Source organism: Melospiza melodia, chromosome 13 (genome assembly GCF_035770615.1).
Source record: "Melospiza melodia melodia isolate bMelMel2 chromosome 13, bMelMel2.pri, whole genome shotgun sequence".
NCBI classification, from domain to species: Eukaryota; Metazoa; Chordata; class Aves; order Passeriformes; family Passerellidae; genus Melospiza; species Melospiza melodia.
The window spans coordinates 8,300,001-8,325,000 of NC_086206.1; the positions used below are offsets into that span (position 1 = coordinate 8,300,001).

Below are 25,000 nucleotides of genomic sequence, written 5' to 3' on the forward strand. Positions count from 1 at the left end.
CCACACGCTCAGGAGGTTCCACAGCCTTGCTGAGCCTGCCCAGCTTCCCAAAACTCAGTACAGACCCAAGTGCCTAGCCAAGGCACGAGCAGAGGATGCACCAGAGGTGGCACCAAAGGTGGCACCAAAGGCCATCAGGGATCTTCTCTGGGAGAGCACCCAATGCTGAGCCTGAGGCTGGAGAGGTGTCAGCTCCCACTCTGAGGTTCTTGCTCTGATTTTTCCTCGTGACAGGGCTGGCTGGAAGTGAGGAAGCAAGAGCACAGTCCCACTTGTCTGTTTTAGACCCTCTCAGAGTACCTTTCCCACACCACTCTTACTGCCCAGAGGGCCCAACTGGAACAAAGAGGGCTTGCTGCACCCTGCAGCAGCCTGACAGACTCTGGGGAGATCTGAACGGCTCAGAAAATATATTTTAAACATTTCAATTAGGGTGATTTTGGTTTTTAGTTAAGAAGATGTCAACAAGCTTTTTAAAAAATTTGTTCTCTAAAGGGAAGAAATAGAAGTGTTATTTCCAGGGAGATAGATTAACTTTTTGTACATACTTTCTATGCTGTGTAGTCTCATATACTAACATGTATTAAAAAATACTAACATGTATTAAACTGTCATTAAAAGTCAGTACTACCTTAATTAGTATATAAATTTATATTTTTAGCATCAGTGCCAAGGTTGGAGGGTCAGTCTCTTGAAATAAAGTATTTGGGTGATCTGGGAAAATTTGCATTGACAATGCCTGTCAATAAAGAAGACCTCTGATCCACAAAGCTGTGAAATCCTGCAAGTCTTAACACATTATAATAATAAATAATATTATTATAAATTTAAATGTACACAAACAGGAGGGTACAGAAATGTACTCAAAAAATTGCCTTCTATCTCCTTTTTTACTTTTCTGACACAAGTTTTACTCAAATTCAAGCACTGCCTGCTGCTGAACTTGATGTAGTAAATAAAAGCTGCAAGGTTTCACACAGTACTGCCATGCTACTGAAAGCACACCAGAACAGAGTTAGGCAAGCACAAATCAGTGTTGCAGGGCTGTGACTCCTTCATAAACAGAAGCCAAACTGTGGCAGTTTTCAAATAAGAAAAAAGACTTGCTAAAAGCTTCAAGATGTTGAGAAGAATGTGCCCTACAATGCCAACTTGCTGCAATAAACCTAGCTCAGTAACTAGACTGTGGGCTTCTTTGTGTCTCATGCTCTGAATGCAGTAAAGAGACCTCTGTGCCTCCTGCTACAGGGGAGGGAGTCTGGAGAGGACTGAAAACTGACAGCTCTGAAAAATAATAAAGCAACAAGTAGAGGCAGACAGGGTGATTCTCAGGAAGGACTGAGAGGAAAGAGCCAGAGCTGCTAAGCTCATTAGCATAGGTAAATCTGTTAAAAATGAAACTTTCAGCTGACAATTTGGTTTCAACCCAAAACAGGCCAAAACTGACGTTGCAATGTGAAAACGTTTACCTTAGGAAAGTCCAAACACCGTTCTTAAATTCTGTCATTTATGTTTTAGTGTGTTTTATTACAATATACCCTAACCATCTGAAATGATCAGATGTAAACCAAGCATTTCAACTCTATCAAAACATTTGCATACCCACCCCTGCAAACTTCAGAAAATGTATTTTGTGTTGGAAATCATCTCAATCAAATTTAAAAGCTTTCAAGACAAAACATATCCTTAAGTGCTTGTTTTTATGAGGCTGTGGGCGGTGATGTGTCCCCACAAAAGGAAAGAAGGGTTTTGAGGAACAAACACCAGCAGTGTCAAGGGCTGGATGGTTCAGGTGGAGGGTGGGGCATGAGGAGCAGCCCTGCAGGAGCCTGGTCCATCCAACACCCTCAGCCTGCAGCCGAGCTCCCCAGGAGAAAAGGAATCCCTCACTTGGAGTTCTTGAGGCTTTTGCTCAGCTGGGGAACCTCCTCTGACCCCCGTTGTCAGCACAGGATCGGCGCCCATCGCTCCCCGTGGGACTCTGCTGTGGGCTCCCTCTGCCAAGCACTCGCCCAGAGCTGCTGCTGGGACAGTGTCAGCCAACGTGGCCAAGATTGGAACAATTCTCCTCCTGCCTAGCCAGTGGAGAGGAGCAGGCTCCAGCTGGGAGAATTTTCAACACCTTATATTATACACCCAATGTGTAAATTGTGGCCTGCCTGGCCCACTCCCCTTCTTCTGTCTGTACCCTTCCAGAAAATTTCAGTTTTTTAACTGGAAATCAGAAAGCTGTTTTAGTTTTGTTTCTATGTTTTTTAAGAAATGCAAAAGCTGTCTAAAAATACTTTTAGGGTAAATTTTTGGGGGGAAAATAAAAAAGGAAAAGAGAGAAGACAGCTTGTGTAACAAATGTCTGTCCCATTAACAACCCACAGCAATTTAAAAAAATTATTAGCTCTTACATTTTTCCATTGGTACTTTCTCTTTTCAAAATTTCTTCACTATATACATCAGGTGTATAAAAAACCAGACCTTGCCAACTGTTAATGAACTTATGCAAAGGATATGGGTAAAAAAAAATCTACTCAGTGAAAAAGTATAAATATTAGAATGTGCATTTCACATACATTTATTTCTAATGCATATTTTATTAGGATATTTCAATTATTTCTAAATACCAAACCAATTAGTCCCTACTCCAAAGAGAGACTTGATCACATTTTTTGTTTTAAGATCGTGTTTGAGTTCTAATATTTAAGACAGCCCAAGTCTGAAAGCAATAGAACACTTGTGGAAAATGTGTATATATTTTCTTTAGCTAAAGCCACAGCACAGTTTTTCCTTTTCCATCATTATTAGTAAAAAAAGATTAGTACAAACAAACAAAAAAAAAGGAAAGAAAGAAATTTCACTCCTACTTTCATACTTCTTTAGATCTTAACCTGACATTAATGAGCAAATACACACTAGGATGATGATCACACTGTAGGATAAAATGGCTCATATACTGTGTTGATAAGTTAAGATGAAAGAAATCCAGAACAAAGACACAACAGTATTGCAGAGATATGTTTAGATTCCAAAATATTTGTATCAGTCAAAGATAGAAACACCCAAGACAAAAAAAACCCCAACTGATAAATAGAAACATCCACTTTTTCCCCACTTGACTGTATAATAAAGATCCTGTTTATTTTAAAGTGTTGCTCCATCACTTTGCCTGGCTGCCACATACAATACACAGATGCAGAATATACATATTTTCCATCTGATCTCTGATGCCTTTGCTCCCATTGAATATCAGTGCCAACCCTACACAAGCATTTGAGGGTAGGATTTACATTACAGGAGACAAAGGAGATGCTCAAATGGGAACAGTACTGGCATTGAAATCCTGACCCTGGTGATCTAAGGCTGCAGTAAAGACCCCTATGAGTAACATCTCTGACGCAATTCTTCCCAAATCTCAGAACAAAACATTACAGTTTGCACTGGGCCGGAGAATAGTAGGGAAGTTTACAGGAACCATGGCTGCAAAACCTAAAATTCCTACCTGAAAGGCACTTTACAGCATCCAAACCATCCTCACTTTGATTACTCGTGTGATGGCACAATTCTTCATGTATATTCTGCTGGGTACTACCCTCATTTCAGTGGGAGTCATACACCAACAGCCTCTCCTATTATTTTTTTCCTGCCAGATGAGGTTTTTTTCCTCTTCCCAGACCAATTGGCTTATTTACTTAAGACATCATGACACTTTATTCCATCACAACATGGCACTGTTCCCCCAAAGTGGGGTCGCTCATTAGATGTATCATTCTGCAACGTGAATATTAATGCCCAGAAGAGATGAACCATAAGCATCACAGATGGACAAGGAGGGATTAGACAGAAATTGGTAACAGGATTGATAACAATTCACAAGTACATCAGGCACGATGACACATTGCCTTGATTGACAGGAACTACTCTGCTTCCACAAGCACCTGCAATTCCCTCACCAGTCCAGATTCATAATAAACATTTTAAGATGTTTTTGCTAATGGCATCAACCTGATGCCAAGCACAAGCCAAGAGGAAAACCACTTGCAAGGAATGGAAAAGTTGAAGGAAGTGCAGAAGGCACAGTGGATGAATTCTGCATCAGTCAACTATGTAAACTTAAGAGAAAAGAGAAGGTTGTAATCCAAAAGAGAATTTAACAACAATAAAATATGATGTGATCTATTTAAGGAATGAATGCAGAACTTCATCAAACAGTTCATAATAAATGCTGGGTGATCAGGTATTTTATATATGTATAATCTTGTGTTTAACAACATTTTAATTGCAGCTAGAAACTGCAATTGTTTAAAAGTGCTGCCCAACAGCCCCAGCAGGAGACAGGCATTGTATGTAAAGGCACATTCAGGGAAAAATTAAAACACCTCACACATGGATACCTTTTGTCTCAATGAGTGGAAAAGTCATTTACCTAGGACAGTAAATAAATGTGAAATATATCAACCCCACTGACTCTCCTTCTCTTCTCTAGCTAATCTTTTTTTGTCAAAACCAACTGTCTAATGATATTATCTTGTCATTTTACAGCTACCTGTTTTGGTGGTGGGTAAAGGACAAACACAAGTGGTTACTCTTCATCATTCATAAAATTTTGAATTGAGAATAATAAGAGTTGCCTCTTAGAGTTTCTTCTGCTAAATATAGGTACACATGGTACTTCACTGAAATAGTCAAGCTAGATCTAAATTATGAAAAATTAGTACAGATAGAACACAAGGTTAACACAGCTTTATTCCTTTCACTACACAAGATAAACCAGGTACTTCTGCCTAAAATATTTTGTGCCTGACAAACTTCTCTAAAGCTGAGCTAATTTTTGCTCTTAAGGACGCAAACTGAAATTATTAAAAAAAAAAAAAAAAGCCTAAAGTCTTCCTCCTTATTGACTAATGCTAGTTTTATCAATTTACTTGTTAACACAGCACAAGAATTTACATCTCCATTCACTTTGTTTGAATTGTCTGTATGTGTTTTCAGGAGATGCACATCTCTACCATCCTTCTAAAGCCAGGCCTGGCTCCAGCAGGGCAGTTGGGGCACAGAGACCTAAGAATGACCTTCTTAACCAGGTTCTGAACATTCCAACTCCTTCCTGTTCCCTTGAATTCCATAAGTAATCTTAGATGGGTGAGTTGTGTCATGAAAATAGGAGCCTCTTCATTTGTTGTTTTTAAAAGCTATGTAATTCTTATCCTGCTTCTAATTGCTTTGTATTAAATATTCACTAGAAAAACATGGGAAATTTGCATATACTTCATAGTAACTATAACTTTTGTTCTAAAGACAAAATTACTATTTGCTTGGCTAATTTTTTTTTTTCCCCAAATGAGAAATTGCAACCTGACTTGGGCACAGTGGCTACAATCCTTCTCCTTGTGAATCTCCTACTGCACAACACTTCTGACTGTGCCTCTTCCCCAACAGGACCTGACTTGCACAGTCAAGCTCTCAAGGACAGTTTCTCTCAAGGAAAAGGGTTCAACAGAAATTTCAGCTGGAGCTACAAGAAAAAACATCAAATGGTAAAAAAGAGGAGCCATAAAATTCATCTTGGAAGGATCTTCACCCCCTCATCTCTATACAGACAATCTGAGAAAAAGGAAGGTGAAGAATGGAAGCTTTCAAGAACAACCCATCCAGGATAGATGATAAAATCTGCATGCTGCCCTGAGGAAATGGGGTACAAAGTTCAGTCCTGAGTTTGTATTTCTTGAGAGCGTAAAATACCAAATATCCCTCTTGAAGAATAATTCTCCCTCTGGTCTCTTGCACATTGTTGTGTAACTATACAATAAATATTATCCTGCTCACATGCTTCTGTTTACTTAGTATACATTACATTTGATGCTATCTGGCAGCATAAGTTTTAGCTCTGTCATTTTAAAATATTAATAGTTGTCAATCAAAATAGAAAGTGCATAATAAAAATGTTCTAGAAACTAATAACCCTATATTTCTACACCATCAGCTTGGAGCTAAGCATTGCTAAAAATGAGATTAATTATATGTTTGCAGAAGCCCAATACAATCAGACAGTCCTCTAAACAACATCCCCCTAGAAATGAACACAGACTAGATACATAATCGTATATATAGTGTGTGTATATTAGGCAATACATGCAGCACTAAATTAATAGCATTATTTTCATTTGGCCCAGTCTTTAAAACCCTCACAATCTGCCCAGAGACAGTGTTAGGTGGAGGATGAGAGAAAATGGCATGGTCAATACAAAGTAATTTATGGAGATTTTCTGCAAATATTTGGAAGCCTGGAAGCACCAAGGAGATGCACACAGGACAGGTCCCTGAAGTTATGACCAACATATCATGGTAAACTGTTCAATTTTAGATAGAGGTTCAGAAAAATATCCTTTGAATTATGTCTGTCAAACTTTAGTGGGAACTTCACTGCTTGGGACATTTAAACCTGCTCTGGACAAAGGATCAGCAAGTACCCTGTAGGGAACAATCCTGTAATGTCAAGAAGATGGACTAGATGTACAACAGGACTTTTGCTGCTCCATTTTTTATTACTCCAATCCATCACCCTTGCTGAGGTGAAGTTTTATGCAGACCTTTAAAATTATGACCATTTGAAAATTATGTCTGTGTTTTTATAATATATACACCCATATGGATGGAAGGTCTGGCTTTTAAAAATTCCAAGTAGAAAAACATATTTTGCTCCTAATTTGCCCATTCTATAGCTGTAACTATGCAATAATCTGGCAAATACAGATAGAAATCTTCAATTATGGTCATGGGAACTCACAATTTACAGGCATGATTGTGACATGTGAATTTCCAACTTAGGCATGCAGGAATTTAAATATGTGTGCTGTGAACAAGATAGTAGTATTGGTCTGTGATATGGTTATGCCACAGAACCAGGATCAGATTCTGCGTTTTGCCCCAAAATAGAAAATCAGAAATCCTGCAAGGCAGACAAACTGACGTTGAGGCTTACAAAAGAAGCTAAGGAGAAGTCCCACAAGGAGCTCTAAACAAGATTATTTTTATCAAGGATTCTCAAGGAAAAAGTGAAATATTCTGTTTGGCTTCCTTCTGCCCAAGCCACTGTGGTCCTCCTGATACTTCTTTGCACCCCACTTTTGCAGAGAAGCTGGAACTCCCCATCACTCTCCTTAAACCCTGAAGGTCACTGAGGGTTTTGTACTGAAAAAAATATTAACATCTAAGAATCACTGCAGGTAATGGTTGCAGAAAACACCTCTGTTCCCAGGCACACGGTGGCAGAACCCTCTATGGATAAGCAAGGTGTCTTATAGGAGAGGTTAAAGGCTTCATTTTGCCCATGCATGGTTATTGTCATTTCTGTTATTCCAGAGTGGAAATCCTCTTACTGACTAAGGCAATCACCCCTGTGTGAGTGCCATCATCTCCATACTTCAGTAGGGGAGAAAAACAGTAAGAGGATATGGAGGAGGAAAAGGCATTTTCCTTTTAATCTTTTAGATTGCAATAGCCATAATTGGCTTTTCTATATAGTTGGGCTCTAGATTGTCACAGTATTACAGTAAGAAACAGCAGCCTGCACTCATTTTTATACACAAATCTTAATGACTTCAATTGCTGCTAAGGATTCAGAATGGTGGCAGGATATGGCCATTCACCATCAAGGCCCTAAAGCCTTCATAATTACTGAGTATACAGAATATTTATTATACAGACTGCACTAGGCCTCTTCTGTGGGCTGCCCTGGGCCTGTTCTCTGAGCCACATCAAGCAAGAAGTTTAAATGAAACTGCTCCCAAGTTTCTGAAATGGTTTAATAAAACATATACTGACTGTAATATTCAGTTTATAGTAGAAAACTATTGCCCCTTGGTTTGAAAAATGACCTCTAGTTGGCAATTTTACTCTCAGCTTCATAGATTATAGTCCGCTGTTGGTCATTTTCTCAATCCACAGGGCAATACTTTTCCATAACAAGCTCAAACTGCAATCAGTATTTGTAGGCTGTTACACAAGTTGAGGATAATATGTCTCAACACATTCTATTATATGACTAAACAAAAGAAATAACAACCTGGTGACACAGACATATGGAGAAAAGCAGAGCTATTCTTCTAATACTGAGATAGCAGAAAAACATATTTCTTTGTATTGTGCTAATTTGTATTAAATTTTGTGTCTTCAATGCACAATAATCTCTAATTTGGTTTTTTCATTAATAGTGTTTTGGTTTGTGTTGTCTTATGTCTTTTCTTATTTTAATGTAAAATGACAAATACTAAATTCTATTAGTATCAGATTTTAGAAATGACAAATAGTGACAGATAACCCAGCATTGTGAAATCACGTGAAAATGCATTCACACAGATATGTAAAAGATCATTTGGGCTCACAAAGCAGACATTCACAATCTATGGGTTTGATACCAGGAAGTTCCAATGCAGTGCAGTAGACAAGATGCAGTTATTGTTTCAGCACCCAGCTCCAGCACTTAGATTCAACTGAAACACCACATTTTGGGAAAACAGCTCCCACATTAGATAACCAAAGAGATAAATTGCATTGAGAAGTCTCTGCCCAGGAACTGATGAGATCTGGTGTCATTTCCCAGATGTGCTCTGGACAGCCCTGGCAGTGACTGCTGTTGAGAAAAGCACCCACCCAACCAAAGGTGCTGGGAGCTGCAGGCTGGTGTGACTTACCTGGCTGGAGTGTGCTGAGACCCAATTCTTCAATCAATGGGTGACCAATGCTCTCGTAGACCCTTTGCTGAAAACACAAAATACTCATCATTACAAGCCTAATATTCATTCCAATCTGTAAGTAAAACTCTGTGGTTAAAATGTGATAGTCAATCATACTCAGACACAAAGAGAACAGCTTCTTAAGGTGGGGCCAGAGCACTCAGGCAAAGAGGACATTTTGCCATCCTTCTTCTAGAAATTATGAGTTTCCTACCCATTAAAAATATTCACCAGATTCCTGGAGATCTGTGCTGGAGCAGAAGGGAGAATCCTGGCTAGGATAAGATCCATATGACAGAAAGGTTCATTGTAGATCTCTGTGGGTGGCTTCTGAATCTATGAAAATCTACATCACTGCATTTTGGGATATTAAAAAGACAGATATTTTTTTTCCTTCATTTCTCACTATGTTCCTATATTGTTGCTCAATCACAGCTTCACCAGCATTCTCTAGCTGGAATTTAAGTTGTCTGGATTCATTTAAACATGCAGAAACAGCATGCAGAAGCTTTAATATATTTGAGCTAAGAACGTATTTGAACAATTACCAGAAGATGATGGCTCTTTATCTTACAAGTCTTCAAGGAATTTAGATGTTTAACTCATTAATAGTGTTTGCTGCCTTAGATTTTATGTTTTTATGATTTTATAAGAAAGGTTTTCTAATACAGAGAAAAAACAGGCTTTTTTTCTTTCCCCAACATTTTTCATTTTAGGGTAATAAAAGTGACACATATGTGCCATAATGTAATGGATTAATTAAGGAATATGATGTTTATCCTAGGTCCTGAGTTGTACATCTTCATAACTCACTCATAAAAATTAATGTATTATACCACGCTCCAGAATGATATATCTTTTTTTTTACCATACCTGTTGAGAATAAATTGTTCTAAATTGGATTATCTTGATTTCCAGTGAAAAATGTAAAAATTACATTGTTATTTTAAGAATTTACACTGCTGTGTATAAGAAAGCATAATCTTCTCACTGTGCTTTTGAACTGTCATGTTACTTCCACTGTTACAAAATCATAATTGCTGCTGCCACACCTAAAATCAAATGCAGTGCATATTGTATTTCTTCATGCACTGCATTTCCTATCTTAATCACAAAACCATATACAGTATGGTTTTGGCCAATTCTTTCATTACTGACTGCTTCTGTATATAAGTAACACACAATTATGCATGCAAGGACTCATAAAATCCTCATTTCTAAAATCAACAGATGAAAAATCCCTAAATAATAATGTACAGATGTTTCATATTCAAATGAGCTGTTGGCATGTAATCATACCAATCATGCCAATGCATGCAATAAAATTGGTGAATTTCAAGGTACTTGGCATTTACAACATATTTTTAATTTTTTTTAATCAAAAGACCATTTTAGGAAGATGGAAATGACAACTGTTCAATAAATATATAATGATGTATTTCTGATGTTCTCCTGAAATTTCCATGAGTGGTCAACTACCCTATATTTTTCCATACCAATTCCTACTCCTTTTACCTCAAGAAAGTTGATTTTTCGGTCCTTAAACTGCACTGCCTCACTAAAAGTAAATTATCTGCACGTTATCTGCAGAGTAATCCTCTTCTTGAATACAAGACAGAACATCAGAGTTTCTAATCCTTCACAGATAGAGTAATTCACATCCACTGTACGTTTTACTGTAAAGACAGAGTAATGCAATATGTTTGATAAATCATGTATGTGTCTGTGTACAAAGAAAAAGGTTTATCTCCTCTCCTACAAGATGCATCCATATTAAAGCACACACACACACTCCCCATGCTGGCACTGCAACAATCTTTAGAAGTTCTATAATAGAGACATCTAAGTTTAAAAAATGAAGCAGCTCACAGGTCAAATAAGTTCCTGATGAGAAGTGCTTAACCAGAAGTATTATTCCACTGACTGTAAGTTTTCATCCATACATCAAACCCTAGAGTCTATTGATTAAATAAAACTGATTTTTTTTTATTATTATTATTTCAAAGCAAAAGCAAATTAAATCATCCCAATTGTTTTCCCTTTGTTTGGAGCTATCACAGTTTGCACACTGGCCATGAGTCCTGCTTATAATTACAGCATCCTTAAGGAGAGCTTATTCTAAAATGAGTGATCACAGGTTTCTTGCTTCTTGCTCTAAATCTTCTGCTTCTGGTCATAATCAATGGCACTTGATGGCCCAATATTCTGATCCAATGTGGCAAGCCATATGATCCAAGATCTGCTTACAATCAATAAATTCGTTTGCTTCAGGAAATTTAGGATCAGGACAACTTTAAGTATATGTAAATACAAGAATTTACAGCAATTATGCTGGCACATCTTTCCTTTCTCATACCTCTTTTCCCTTGCATAATTAGCTGCGTCATGCCTTAATTTTGCTTGCAATCCTACATAAAGGAATCCAGGCCAGACAGCCCTTGCAAAGCCTTACCAAAGTCAAGGTCTGCTGGCTGAGAGAACAGAGGGGCTCTTTCAGCAAAACACACCAAAACACTGCAAATCTTTGTATTGCTGGGCCCCACATGGCATTGTGTGGGCTCTGAAGATACCAACAAATGCCAACATAGCATGAACATGGAACAGACTGCTTTAAAGGGCCCCAACAGGTGCATACAAAAACCTTCTTGGAGCTGAGTTTGCTTTTGTTTTTCCCTTGGGCAAAAATGTTCAAGTTTGGTTAATAGCTCCCTTAGGCTCCTGTGTCTGCAAGTCAGCCTCCAGGCTGTTTCCAGTGTACCTGTGCAGTGCAAAGATGCTCTGACACTCAGCTCACAACCTAACACAGCCAGGAATCCCTGCCTGCAGGATGTGGTTTCCAGTCTGGAAGGTGATCAGTGCTAGGCTGAAAGGCAGCATCATCACTTCTGTGTCTCACCTCACACTCACAGATGAAAGGACACACGCTAATCTCAATTCTGCAATTGTGCATACATACTGTTTAATAAATTGTATAAGTATTCTGAATATTTTCTAAAGGCCAGGAACTCTAATGTACTTTGACTCTTCATTAAGTTAGCATGGCAGACTGGGGTACTTGTATAACTAGCAATATTTTTAAAAAATAATTATTCTATGTTACTTATGTCACTGCACTGGAGTTACAGAACTTCAGAATGATGACTAAATACAGACATCTGTACTAGTTTAGAAGGTTGCAGGTTGGGCATCTTTCAGCCCTTTAGTCTCTTTCCACTGGAAATCAGTAGTTCAGCACCAGCAGAGCAGAGATGAGAATCTTGTTTCTGCTAAGCAGCACTAATTTCTGCCCATAGTGACATTCAGAGGAGGATGAATCGAGTCACAGGGGTAAGAAAACTGTTTGCTTATGATGTGGCTGTCACCAGTGCAGATGAGTTTGTAACACCCTCCTAGCATCAAAATGACACACAAAAGATACATTAAAAAAATAAACCCAACAGATAGTCTTGCAAAATATTTCAGTGCAGTTCTTCAAACTGAAAAAGCAGAAGTCAGAAGATCAAGAATTCACAGTTAGGATTTTCCTATTAGATAAAGAACATAAGGATTCTCCTGAAGTCTTTGATTGATATATGATCTTTTCTTTCTTTTCAGGCAGAACAGCTGTCCAGTGAACTAGAAGAAATAGCCCTGAAGACAGCTTTGTGTCTGATATGACTTTGAGAGGGAAAATTATTCCAATGATAAATGCTTTACATGGAACATCTAATAAAATAAAATAAAAATGTCATCCATAAAAGAATTTTTCTTTCTATTTGAGTAAGCAATCCCTATTATCATCTGTGGGGCAGGGGTGTTGCTGTGTCTGAGACCAAAGAGAAAAGGTACTTCCCTCAAAATTGAATTTGAAATGAACTTAACCAAAAAGAGGCAATAGAGAAGGGCAACTGGGAAAATGCAGAGGGAAGATGAGAATTTCCTGAGCATTGTCAGGATGCAGTGACCTGGGATGTATTGTAACTTTCTTCATTCTTCTCAGTAAGGAAATCTCTAAGGTGAGACATGGGTGCTTTTCTGGCTGGCATCTGCCACAGTGGCTGCATGCAGACAGAGCTTGACTATGCTCAAAAAATCCCAAAGCAGTAAAAACCAACACAAACCTCCCCAGCAGAAGAAGGTACAAATTTGTGTAAATTTATTCAACCTAATGGAATTACGTAAATTACACAAATGGAGAACTGCAGCCACTGTGAGAATTGATTGAAGCTATGTCCAGATGATAGGAGAGAGGACTTTGACTGGAGCCTTTCTGGAGCCTGCTCTAGAGCTGTGTTTTGGCACACGGTGAGGGGCTAAGAAAAGAGCCTTAGAGAATGAACAGCCACAGTGCTCAGATGAAATTTGTACATCTTTGGCATTTTCAAACACGTCTCATTGTGACACCTCAGTGGATGGATGAGCACTGATGGATGCTGTCATACACAGACAGCACAAGGAAGAGTAATCACAGCTGTATTTTCCTTGAGAAACCAAATCCAGTACTCCCATGGTTCAGCCAGCTGCCCTCCAGAGCCCTGGTGAGTCTGTCACATAAACTCTGTGTCCCATTAATTTGGCCAAGACTAAACAAAGCCCTGTCCACATCTGCTGCAGGACAGAACAGCTCGTGGCTTAGAAACACCTCAGAGAAGAGCATGATAAACCTTCCACCCATCCTCTTTGTCTTTCTACACGGTGGAGCTGTCCTCAGCAACACTTCAAACTTTCACTCTCCTCCAAACCAAGCCCTTCTTTCTCTGCCAAAGCCTTCCTGTGTACACCTCTGTGAGTGTACTTATTCCAGAGCTAATTACCATTAAATGAGTATTTCAGCACTGAAGAACTAGTCAGGTACATGTTCTCACGTACCTTTGCACAGCTAGAAACCATTTCTCTCCCTTCCGTTGGGTAACTTGAATGCCCTTCCTCCCCTATCCCAAGCATTCTCCTTTCTCTGCCTCTCCTCCTCCTCCCTCCTGTCAGGTGCCACTGATGCTGCTCCTCTGTGTGCTCCCAGGAGCTGCTGGCATCCTCCTGCTCCTCCAGCCCCTCACCTGCCCCCTCCCCTCCCATTCCTGAGTGCCAGCCCCTGCTCTCACGCAGATTTCAGCTCCACACTTTGCAGAAATCCCGCTCCATGGGATTCCAACAACAGAAGAAGGGAAGATAAGAACATAAAAGCACCCTCAATGTGGTGTCCCATCAGGAAGCCAACTAAATCTGATAGACACTGTCCTCTCTGACACATAAGCAGGAAAGGGCTGAGCATTTAGACAACAGCAGTTCAGAAAACAACTCTATATGGTCTATAATCAGCCAGCACTACCTAAGAAATAGCATTTGTCTAAGTCTTTACTTTTGAGGCAATCAAATACCATTTTGAAAAAATAAAATAACTTCCACGCATACACATTGCATATATATTTGTTTCCCCTCACTCTCCCTCACTTTTTGTTTGCAGTGACAATCAGCAATTATTTTACAGAGAAAGACTCTAACATGCTTATGGGATGCCTTTAGTAATAAGATAATTATTTGTAATTCTATAAAGAATTATAATTTTTAATTTAAAAAGAAATCAAATAAAAACAGCTTTCATCTTCCCTACTATGTAAAGAAAACATTCTCTGCCTACAACTCAAATTATCATTCTCTCCTTTGTGCAAAATGAATTGACCCAGAAAACTAAAAGGGTAAGAACCCATATTTGCTGGGCTTATTCAGCAGCCAAAAGTTCATGAAAAACACTGTTGTGTATCACATAGCAACCACTTGATGCCTATTGTTAAAATACAGTAGTTATTCAAAAAGTAAAATCTTGCATTCTCAAACAAGAAGCCAGGCTGCAATGTGTGTTTACTGTTTTGGGGAAATAGTCATCTTGCCATTTTCTCTTTTTCCATAGCCTTGGCATATTTGGTCAGCTATGAAATGTGCAGTTACCCACAGGAAAGAAAAGGAACACAAGAATTTTCCTCCACTGTTGAGCTCACAGGACAATGTCCATTCAAAGCAACACTTGGGATCTCTATTAAGAGCCTTAAGATGTGCTCTATTTTTATCCAGCCACACTTGCAGTAAAAAATGTAATGTTCCAGGGCAAGGGCATGAGGGAGAAAGGCAGAGAAGCTTCTGCTTTAGACTGCTAGAGCTGCACCCTTTCACCTGTTGTTAAAACAAGCTGCCCCTGGCAAGTGCTGCACAGGTGCCCACACTGCTACTGCACACTTGCAGCACTCCCAGCCCTGCTACCCAGCACTGCAGATGGGCAGAGGTATAAACTCCACAGGCATCTCCCTCTACCTTTTCTCCAGTTCTTTTGTGGTTGAATGTGCTTTAAAAAGTGAAATAAATGTAAAGTTTATACAAAAGGGAAGTCAGATCTAGAGTTAGAAAAAAGATTAACAGTTTCTGATAAATGGAGCTTGTATTACTCTGAAATATTTGAAAAGCAGTGGCAGATCACTTGAGCTACTCTGACTTTGCCAGATTTCCACAAGAGCTGAGAGTCAGCCCTGCTTGTCACAACTGCATCAGACTGTCTATTTAAATTATCAAAGCAAAAGCAGAAGGGTTCTGCTGAAACAACTGCTGGAGAGGATGAAGGCAAGAATAAGAAAGATATAAACTTACTTCTAGGTTTTATTATGTGCTGTTACACAAAGAGTGCAACTTAGAACTTCAAGATAATGACACTTTTAATACCAGAAGGGAATGGCAGACTTGCTTAGCATAACTTTGAGATATTTCATCAAGCCTGTGTGCAAACAGGTGTGCCACATTTTTGCTTGTGGTAAGATGCTTGTTGAGATTATCTCCTTATCTAGGAGCGTGTGTAAACTCCTTTTGAGCAGTTAAAATAAGACAGTGGCAGAAAGTAGATTAAAAGGGAGAAAATGTATGAACATAGACTTTTTACAAGAAACTCACTTTGAGCCCAGCTGTATCCAGGTATGCGTGTGCTGTTTCTACAGTCTGAAAAGAAGAGTGAGGGGTAGGCAGCAAAACCCACATGAATGCATGAAAAAGTGTGAGAATGAATTAGGTACCCAGGAGCAATGAGATGGGCTTTAGGATTTGAGAGAAGGACCTGGCTGCTACCAACACAAGATGAAAACATGGATGGATGGACCTTCAGCTCACCTGCTGCAAGTGTTTCTGCTTGCTGAAAAATAAACTTCTTTACTGGAGGTCAGCACAGGTGCAAAAATCAACTTAACATCTCAGCTGTCTTACAAAGCAGAAGCATCTGGACAATTATTTCAATCAAAGACAGATCAGGGAGTACTTCCAGGCAATGATTACATAAGAATTGGTTTGGTCACTGGTCAGTGATCTGGCCAGGACAGGATGTGGTAATGAAACAGGGTTGTGGAAGAGCTGTAGTTACAATACTTCTCTCTCAGTAACATATAGCATAACTTCATGAAACAAAAACCAAGCTATTACATCCAGTGCCCAACCAAAAATTAAGAAATCTTTCCCCCGAAACAATGAAAGGAATGTACTGAAGAATAATGAAGAACTTGTCTAGCAAAACTCAAACTCTTCTCTAAAAATGTATGCTTCTCTCAGAAGCAGATTCCCAGCACAGGGACTGGTAATTTATGACCCACCAAAATACTCTGTTGAACAAAAAAGTAATACCTACACCGTGCCTATGCAAATCACTAAGAATAAGTGACTCCAAGGACCAGTAAGAACAAAGCCCAAAACTCCTATCAAACATTATCTGAGGTTTGAAAAAGTCAAGACAAAGTGTAATTTTTTTTAAACGGGGATAAATTGGGATTTCTGTAACAATTGACTCATTTTGCCTGCTTTTATCTAAGGAGCTCAAAGAGCACTCCAAGTGTTAATTAAATTACAAAGCATTTTTGAGACAGGTAAATGGTATTATGTCCACTGGGGAACAGAGAGAACATTTATGTTTCATTACTAAAGTCTCACAGTAATCCAGTGGCGAGTAATACAACCCAAGAACTTCCAGTTGCCACTTCTACTCATTGACTTGATGGCCTCACAAGAGATAAAATTAGCCTTAAAAGCCAAAAATTCTTTTCCTCTTGTGCTTTTCTGTCTTTCAAGATGAGGCCAAGATTCTTTAATTTCATTTTATTCTCCTTCCTCTGCTTACTGGGAGGCCTTTCTTTCAGAGTCACACAAAAGAAGCCACTTCCTAACCTACCCGAGTGTGTTAAGGATCACAGTACAGCAGCACGGGCAGGAGCTCACACAAGGGCAGTGAAGTGTAATGGGGCTCTTAAACAGCTTGTGCAGCTGCATCAGGCTCCTCTTCTCCCTCCTCCAACCTGTGCTACTCCAGAGATGGCACACCAGGGCCCCTGTCCCATCAGAATAAAGATGGGCAGATGTGCAGATGAAATAATCCTTGGCTGGCTGATTCACTGACTTTACCAATGAAAGAGACATAAAACAACCCTGAGGAACCTGGTGCCCCCAGCACTTGGTACAAGAATCTCTCACTGAACAGAACAATATCAAAAAACAATGAACCAGACCCTGAAAATGCTTTAGACCTTGGAGAAGTCTATTCTGCGGTCTACTACATCTATTTTGAGTTGCATGTGGAAAAATGAGGCAGAAATCTTTCACTGACCATTCTATTCTTAACCCAAAAAAGAAAGCCACCATTTTCCATTTCAGCTTGGCCCTGACTGGTAAAACTGCAGGATGCAGGAACAATATAGCAGTAAGGTACAATGCAATCTGCACAATACACAGTCCAACCTAAGGCATCTCTAATTCAAGACTGGTACAGCTTAGTTAGAGCTTTAAATAATTATATCTCCATTAGTAAAATAATTTTGGAGAGTAAAAGGCTTTTCTATTTTGCACATAACTGTTTATTACTAAAAACAGGGGAGCATCTTTTGGAACTTTCTTTAAGCCTTTTGAATACAATGCTAAACCAAGATTTCAGGCTTTATTTTCCCCTTCATTTCTTGTTATGTCATGAAGAATCAGCTACGTGGAAGAGATGAGAATGTCTTTGATTTAAATGACCAAGACTTAAGATTGTCTTTACCGTGGCAGAAAATAAAGCTGCTGCATATATTTCCAGTGGCAGTATTATTGTTACATGGTATGACAATCATAATCTTTCTCTTTTTTCCTAAAAATATGTCTAAAAAACCACACAGTTTATATACTGCATTCAAAATATTTTTCTTCGTTTACGTTGATTGCATATTTCAAATCATGTTACAGCTGTATTGCTTAGCTTAAATCAAATAAGGAATCCATATAAATGCATACACACACTTTGCTTGTTTTTAGACATTCCCACTATTGACAGGATTAAAATATTTTTCTCATTCATTATTTATTGTGATATGATGAAACAGTAAGAGTATGTATTTAACAAACATCACAAAGTAGAGTTAAAACGTGGACACGCTGTTTCATTTCGATTTTGATGCGACAGCGTTAAGTATGTGACTCCCTGACTGCAGTAATGACATCTTGGGGTGATGAAGATTTAAGATGCTTTGCAAGGATGCAGTGTGATCCCAACTCTTCAGCCATGCTGACTAGGGGCATTATTAAACAGATGAAGCCAAGAGTGGAAAGTCCTGCTGCAGAGGACTGGGGGGATCAGTGCTCAATGCAAGAGCAGCACCAAACCCCTCCATGCACCCCTGGTCCCTAACTGGAGAGGCTGAGGGCAGTCACACACTGCTCCAACACGTGCACAAGCACCAACAAAAACGTGTTCTCTGGACCATTTCTCTGCCTCCTGTGTGAATTGGCAGTACCTGAGAGCTGGAGCTTGGGCTCGAGCAATGGCATATCTGGGTGAAACTCAGCTATGGGGCAGATCCCCGTGGCTTTGGCTGCCTGGTGCTTTTACCTTGGGTTGAAAACCACAGGCCTGATCCCAGTTTCTAGCTCACAGTTGGGCACCATTCTGCACATTTCTACTGGCAAAAAAAAGGCAAGGGATTGCCAAAGAGCAAGCACCACAGCAAAGGAACCATGACCAAAACTGGTTCTGCTGGGCAGAGGAGCAGAGAGCTTGCCTTCTACAGAACGTGGCAGTATCTGGGTTAGAACGTAGAAAAAGACACATTTTAGCCCAAATACTTGTTCTTGCATACTGCAATCTAAATATACCCTCTATGATAAATACAGCAGAATAATCAGAAGATAGCGAGTGCTTAAAATGCACCCTTAACAAAGCAAAACAATGTAATGCATATCTTTCTTTACGTGTCAAACAATTTGCCTAACAAATCATAATAATGCAGAATGATATAAAATTCACCCATCAAGCCCAAATGCATGCACGAAGATTACCATGGCAAAGAATTGTGAATTTCATTAAATATGTTAAAGGCAAAAAAAAAAAAAAAATTCCTCTTTGAAAAATAGTAATCCTGTCTTTCAACAAAAATATTATAGGAAGCTATGAATTTGGTAGATCTGAATAGGATGTTGGTACATGTTTTACTAAGGTAATATAATGGCACACTATTATTAGATCACATTAATCATTACTGTGCCAAAGGCACTGACAGCACCACTGAAAAGGATTGAAAGGGCTGGTAATGGATATAAATTACCCATTGTGTGATAAAAGGATTTTTACTAAGAAGGTAAGAATAAAACAGCAAATTTCTAATATAACTGTTGTGTAAAAACCAAAATAAAAGTAATCCAGTCAGTAATATCCACAAAATCAGAAAGTAAGCACTTTTGAAACAAGATAAAGTCACAATAAAAACTGTATACAATGTAAAATTAATTTCGTGCTGCATAATATTACTATCAATTTAAATAGTTTACATGATGACCTCTATGGTCAAGAGAAAGGTAAGCTTTGTTAATTAGAATTGAGTAGGAGCTTCTGCAGGCGTATTTTAAGTTTGTGGGCTTGGAATTTTTTTTCTTTTTTCTTTTTTTTAAACATATAATGGCTTCCTAACACCCCCCTGAAATTCAAGACATGCTGAGAGTTTTCTGTTTTGTGCATTAACATCACAACAAACAGCACATCCCTCAGATGGTTTTATTTGGATTCCAAATGCTATTACAAAACGAACCACGTCTTTGCTGAGCTATTTAACCATTTGATTGAAACCATTTGTATCACTAATTGTCCAGTCCTGTGCTCCTCCTTTACTCTGGCAAGTATTTCCTGATATTAGTGGGGATCAGTGGAGTGAATTGGCCAAACTACATCCTTATTTACAGCATTAAAAAATCCACATATCTTCTCTGAAGCTGATGGAATTATTCTAGAATCAAGTCACTGTAATTCTTTTCAAGTCAATTGTCTAGAATGAAATCCAGTAGCTCACATTCAATTAGTAAGTTTTAAAAATTGTGAGCCATACTCTTAAATGATATAAATTCATAAGTATAGACATCAATCCTGAAAACACTTACGTCTCTACTTAACTTTACTCACGTGAGTAATTCCATTAGCATCAGTAATTCAATACCTGCTTATGCATTTGCAGTACTGAAGCTTTAATATGCCTGGATATCCTCTCACATCAGCTATAAATCAGCACAATTCCTCTGAATCACAGAGTTTCTACTAATTCACAAGATATAAAAAGGAATGGACAACCCAGTATAACAATTAAAATAAAGAAATAACATAAGAATTTGATTTGGGAGCAGAAGCTATCCGAAATTTTGATTTAGGGATCAATTAATGCATGTGGAATGTGGAATTAATTATTAGTTATTTCCTAGGAAGCTAGACTTTTATTTCAAACTGAGGGCCAAATAACCCAATTTTGATTTCACACTTATTTCCACACCAATCTGATTTCTCAGACTTTAGAGGAGCTTTTCTTCTGCTGCACTGGAATAGCTCAGAGGAAAATCACATATACAATGTAGTACACCCCTCCACCCACTGATTTTCATGGGTGTTCTTCTCATGCTAATACACAACAGAATATGGTTCTTAATAATATGCATGAGATGTTCTATTGAACTTACAGGAGGAGAAAAAAAAAACAAAAAATGATAAAATTAATTTAATCAGGAGTGTCATGGGTTTTTTTAAATCAGCAGTCTGATGATAAAGTAATAAATGATGATTCATCCCCAACACAATTATTACATATCAACTGCATAAAGATGAATGCTCGTGATTTTACCAAGCAGAATTTTTTCTTGAAAAAAAAATTTATTTGTAGCTGACTAAAACCTGAAAGAACTACAATAAAAAGTTTTGCAAGACATAAACATAATATTTTTGAAGACATAAAAACCATGCAAGAACAGATTTAAAAATCTGATTTAAGTACCTCATTTTACTTTTTTTTAATTGGAAAAACAAAGCCAGACTCAGATCCATAAGCAGAAGAAAATGTTATGAGAACAATATAAGTATTCTTACCAGTTATTCTTAAGACAATGAATTTGTTCCCTGGATGAAGAAATTCTTAAAAGACACAGGACAGGTACTGAAGGTCACAACTGGAAAAATAAAACCTGTGAGAAATTTAATATGTCAAAACTCAGTGTTTGAATCAGACATTTACATTAAAATATTACAATGCCACCTCAAGCAGGCAATCTACAGGACAGCAGAGAGCATTAAGAATTACAATATTAATGGGATTAGCACATTTTATTTTTTAGTTTTCATAATATACATGTTTGGTGGTCATTTCATATTTGGAAATAAAAACTTCTTTCAGTTCTGGATTGTTTTGAGAGGGAAAACCTCCTCTCAAAATAATGATGAGGAACAGAATGAAATTCTTCTGATCCTTTCCCCTAGACAGTACAGCAAAAGAGGACAAAACAGGATAAAACAAAAGTTGCATAGCATACTCCAGAAACCCAGTTATTCTCTTTGACATTGATATTCTAATCTTTCAAACTGAGTAAAAAGAGAACAGCTACTAATTGTATTTTTACTTTTTTTTAATTCCATTTTATAACAGAAATAAGTCCTTTGTAGATGATCTCATCTAATAAACCCTACTTAAAACAGATAAGAGCCAGCAGTAAAAGCCAAGCAGAATACTTCCAAGATATTTGTCAGTAGTGAATTTAGGGCCATTACATTAGTAAGCAAAATAGAGACAAAAACAAAGGGCGTTCTTAGAGCAAAATAAAGTTCACTCGACTGAAGCTATAATCTGAAGAATTTATGACTGAGAATTCTAACTATGTTTATTCCTATGAATGTCTAACAAATAAAATTAAAGGTCACTTCCAAATAATACACTTTGTACATCTACATCAACCCAACTCTTTCATAGAGCAGCTCTGAAACCACAGTTCCAGCTCCACAGCCTCAGGGCTCCACCTTGGCAGCACTGACTGCTCTGAGGGTGCCATGGTGGGCAGTGAGGACAAAATTCCCAGCCTTCATTTCTGGGGGAAATCATCAGGAGCTTGGCCATTGGACTGCATTGGGTTTAAATCAGTCAGCACCAACAGGACCACGCTGCTGCTCAATGCTGTTCATTGGCTTGAAGGGCAAACAACAAGTTTGAGGGCTTCTCTTGATGATGAAAACAGTATGAAATAATTCTGAGAACAGAAGTTCACTACTAAGCAGGACAGCCCTCCCTTAGTGCAATACTGCTAGAACACTTGTCCTGTATCCTCTAAGGTCTCTGCAGCCTCCACCTTGTCAGGATTACACCCAGTGCAGGTGCTCCTGCAGTCCCACTCTGTCCCCACCAACTCATCTTTCCCCTCTGGCTCCCAGCACACCAACCATGGGATACTCATTGCCACTGTGATGGTTCACCACGAGGCTTCCCAAATCCCACTGCCTCCCTCCTCGCTTGCAGACTGAGCCAGGCTTTGCCACGTGTTTCAAAGCCTTTTCCAAGTGATAATTCTGCCACGCAACTTTGCTGACACAGGAGAATTACTCCAATTCAGGCTTCAAGCCCTTTCTTTAAAACTAACATTTCCACAGCAAAGCACCAACTATCCTGCAGTAATCACCTGGTTTGCCATCCCCATTGTTCCTCATACCTGGGAACACATTCTTCCCTGCTCTCTCCTCATGCCCAGTTTTCTTTTACCTGCCAGTTATCTCTGAATTTGAATTATAAGCCCTGAACAGCAAAGCCTGTCCCTCTCATGAGACACTTTCCTATTGAGCTGAATGGGTGGTGAGCAGGTACAAGGCATCACTCCAACCCAGCACCCCATATCAATGGGTAAACCCAGCTACAGGAGAATAAAAACACTGCAAAAGTCAAGAGAAGCACCTACAATGCTGACTGGAGAGAATAAAAATCAGTTTGTAACTGGGTAAAGGAAACCTTGTCATCAGATTTGGTCTTTCTAAACATAAAATTGCATCTAGATAGGATTCAGGTCCCATTTATGAAGGCCCATAACACTTTAGAATTTAAATAAGTGAATTTCAGTTACTATATTTGGCCACATTGGAACAGCAAATTCCTGGACTGCTGCAGATAAACATAGGTCCCATCCAACATTTTCAGTTGCACACTACCTAAAAACAGTGACAGCTTGTTTGTCTCGAATTTCTGCTCCTGTTGATATCTTAAATTCTTGAAGATATACCTTCCTAGTGCTTACTTGCAGCTCATTCAACACAAAAGCCAACAAACAGAAACAAAGATAATAAACTGTTAGGTTTCTAAAAGATGTTATCTCACTAAACAAGTTCTTAGTACTCCTACACCAACATCACAGAGCACATTTTTGCTATGCTATTACAAGGCTACTTGTGTTTAAAAAAATTCAGCTCTTACATACACGCTCATGACTTGCAAAATTCTAGGAATGATTCTCAAGGGGCTTTCACTAAGATGCTTTATAAATTCTGATGACAGACAGAACACAGTAAGGCTTCATCTCTTAAAGTCCTGTACTGATTTGTTTGGAGGCTTCATGTCATTGATCAGCATGTCAATGTCTCTTGCAATCTGCTTTCCAGTTCATGACTGAGAGTGAACCCCTCAGGTCTAAAACCTTAAATGATTTAAGGTCTGTGATACATAACCTTACGAACAAATTGGGAAAATCTGTAGCTTTACACATTAAACTGTAACAGAAATGATTTAAAGCCTTATAAAAAGGTATTTTACTTACCTGTGCTAATATTATTCTAACACATTTGACACTGACTATGTAAAGCAGATATTTTAAAGGTACAGGCAGCAAGCTGCCTGGAAACAAATTAAGACAGTTCCACTTAGGTCAAATTGGGCCAGTTTACCAGTGTCTAATACACTCCCTGGCATTAAAAAATGGCACCATGAATCCTTGCAGACCAATTTATTACAGTAAGCTTCCCACAGCAGCACTGCTGTGCAGTTGCACTTGGCTCAGTGAGTGATCCAGCACACCCCCAGAGAAGAAAAAAACCCTAAAAATCTTCAGAAACAGCATGACAAAAATAAAAAGTAGTGGTGAGACATAACTAGGGTATGACAGAACAATTTCTGTTCATTCTTAAAACATGCTTTTGTAGCTCATTCGTTGAAATGAATTAGAGACATGAAAGGGAGAAAGTAATCTCATCCCACTGATGAGCAGGGGCCAGAAGGATTTCTGCAGGTTTTCTGCAGGTTACAGATGGAAATCTAACACACAGCAAGGGAAAAAGAGAAGCTTGAGCATGGACTTATTCTGCACAACAGGACTTTTACCCCAAATGCTGAGACTAAAAGGCTTCATTGTGGGGCTCTTAGCAGCACATCCCATTCCTGTTCAACTCCATGTTCAAGCCCTGCTAATCTCAAGGAGACCAGGCTCAGGCCCTCTGCTAACAGCCTACCCTTTCTGATGGAATGAGGTGTCATGTTTAAATAATTATTCCCTATCAGCTGCTTTTTGAGGGCCTCTTGAATTGCCCTGGCATAGCTGCTCTCACCCTGGGCACATCAGAGATACAGGGACAGAGACAGGCAGGGAAAGAGGCTCAATGACAGCACAAAGCCAGCCCAGGAGCCGTGCAGGACACCCTTGCCAGGCCTCCACGTGAGCCCTGCATTCATCACAAATGCAGGATGGGGCCTGAAGGGTCCAGTTGGTGTCACTGGGAGTTACATGCATAAGTGAAGAGAGATAAACAGTCCCTAAAGCAGGATGCTGGAATAAACCTCAGTATTTTTCCACTGTGCCCGAAAAACATGAGAGCTGACACCACTTTTCTCAGGCTGGGGCATGGTTTCCACCCGTGGCACCAGAGCCTGCCCAGCCATGTACCAGTCCCCATCTACAGACCTTCCTCCCTGCATGTGTGTGCCCTGCCCATGTCCTCAGAAGGCTCCAATACATAAAGCTGTCTGCCTATAAATGCAAAA

General features: G+C 39.0%; 1 protein-coding gene across 7 annotated transcripts in view; it reads right to left on the reverse strand.

The window, feature by feature from the left end:
- Positions 1 to 25,000, reverse strand: part of ZNF536 (zinc finger protein 536) — a 345,080-nt gene that overhangs the window by 268,595 nt on the left and 51,485 nt on the right. For 6 of the 7 annotated variants that reach the window (XM_063167690.1, XM_063167687.1, XM_063167686.1 and 3 more), the window contains exons 2-3: positions 21,088 to 21,182; positions 8,685 to 8,751 (exon numbers count right to left, since the gene is read on the reverse strand). The gene's annotated coding sequence lies outside the window, so the exon portion shown is untranslated. The remainder of the gene's footprint in view (positions 1 to 8,684; positions 8,752 to 21,087; positions 21,183 to 25,000) is intronic. The other variant, XM_063167689.1, reaches the window with a different exon arrangement.